This window comes from Pteropus alecto, unplaced genomic scaffold (assembly GCF_000325575.1).
Source record: "Pteropus alecto unplaced genomic scaffold, ASM32557v1 scaffold17, whole genome shotgun sequence".
Lineage (NCBI taxonomy): Eukaryota > Metazoa > Chordata > Mammalia > Chiroptera > Pteropodidae > Pteropus > Pteropus alecto.
In genome coordinates this window covers 4912899-4915231 of record NW_006440645.1, presented here as the reverse complement: position 1 = coordinate 4915231, position 2333 = coordinate 4912899, and positions in this window count along the sequence as shown.

The window sequence follows — 2333 nt, the reverse complement described above, 5'->3', positions numbered from 1 at the left end:
AAGTTCCCAGATGACAGCTGAAGGCCAGCCGTGCAAGTAGGCCATGTTCAGGCATTCCATGCTAACTCTTTTCTGCATGGTATCTTTTAGAATTTCATGTACTGTTTGGCTTAGGCTGGTATGTTGGAAGGCAATTGATTTTTGTGTATTGACATTCTATCCAGTGACCTTGTTAAATTTATATAATAGTGGATGCATAGATTATTCCAGACTTTCTAAGTACACAATCATGCACCTGTTGACTTTCCTCTTAATGGAATTTTTTAATTCCTTCCTCCAGGATGGAAAAAAATAATAATCTAGTGATTACATCAAGGTTTAATTTTCTATTATTACATAAATAAAGTGTTAAATATAGTATAGAAAAGAACCAAATACTTCTTTCCTATTCTCAAGTTACAAAAAATGAAGAAAAAAAGAGAGGTATTCACAAGTTTTAGAAAAGCAAGCAGGCCTATTATAAAATGGTATAATAGTATGAGAATATAGTATAATGGTATAGTATAATACAATATTTAATATAACATATATTATAATACGGATATACATATCTATTTAGCATTCTTAATCAGGGACATTTGGGGGGGACAATCCATTAGGTATGGATATAAGATCTTTCTAATTTGATTTGTGATCGGTGGTAAAATTATCTCATTCCAAAATAGTTTGGGAAGGCCTGCTTGAAGCAAAAATGGAATAAGCCATTTTTCTATATCCTCTAATTATAAGCCCTTTTCACAATCGCTTTCTATCTTTTTCTTTATAAAAGGGGTTGACAATTAATATATATTAGTTCCGACTCCCTTATACAAGTGTCATAAAATATGTAGCTTAAACACAAAGGATATTTTATTATTTAAAAAACGGTGCCTCACAAAACTAGTGTATAAGATTGGGGCTGTGCCTCAGGGGGCCCTGAGTCTCCGACCTTCTACTCTGGTCTGTCGTTCTCATCTGCTGTTTTTCTCTCTCACACTCTGCAAAATGCTTCCTCGAGTTCTCTGATTCACATCACTGAAAATCTGGCCTCAAAAAAACTCTTGAGCTATAGCATTTTAGAGTTTCTGTCATCAGAGGGACAGTCACTTCCTTGGTCTCTCAAATCAGAAAAGATCACTAACGATGTATAATTTATCTGGCACAGACTTTATCATATGTGTAGCTATCATGATGATGATGACTGTGATGGTTACATCAGACACCTGTAGCCCCATAATTATTTATGAATCTCAGAGGCCAAATTTAATTGCTGTCACTCTGATGGCCAGTGTAGGACCAGGTCCTACCTCCTCATCATGCCAGTCATTGATGCAAAAAGAAGACCCTTCACATGATCAAGCTGGGTCCCATTGGTTGAAGAATTGAGCATGGATGATCCTAGACATAGTAGCTGTCGAGATCTACACCATGGTGAGTGCTGTGGAGTAAATTTTGACTCCCCAAATTCCTATCGTGAAGCCCTAACCTCCAATGTGACTGTATTTGGAATAGGACCTTTAGGGGGGTAATTAAGGTTAAATAAGGTCATAATGGTGTGGCCCCGATCCAATAGGATTAGCAGCCTTATTAGAAGAAGATCTCTCTCCTCTCCCTCCCTCTCTCTCTCTCTCCCTCCCTCCCTCCCTCTCTCTCTCTCTCTCTCTCTCTCCATGCACATATACCAGGAAAGACCATGTGAGGATATAGTGAGAAAGCAGCCAACTGTGAGCCAGGAAGAGAGCTCTCACCAAAATCCAAATCAACTGGAGCCCTGATCTAAGACTTTGGAAAGCTTCTAGAACTGTGAAAAAATAAATTTTTGCTTTTTAAGCCACCCAGTCTGTGGTATTTTGTTACGGCAGCCCGGGCTGACCGAGGCAGTGGGCATAGAGAAAGACCAACACGGTCAACTGTAATCGAAAGCAAACAAACAGACAAACTAACAAGCAGAAGACCAGCAAAGCTCCCTTGCAATTCTGTCCCGCCCTCTTCCAATGTCCTGTCATTCTCACTTCCTGGCCTGAGTCTCCGGGTTTCGTCAGTGACCTAGACGAGGGCCTGCTGCCCATCCATCCCCTGAGCCCACAGGCCTACGAGCCAACTCTGAGAAATCCATTCTCTTTTCACAAACTCATTAGTCATCACCGAATTGCTTTCTCTACCGAGTCCTCCCATTTGGGGAGCCATTCCACTCCCGGGGCCTCTGCCTTTTCTCCAGTTTGCCATGCTGAGTCTCGGGCCTGCAGCCGGTCTGTCCACATCCGGACCCCACGTTCCCACCTCTGCAAGACCAGCGCGGTCTGCGTGTGGACAGCGCTCTTCACAGCAACGCGGTCGCGACGAGCAGAGGGAGC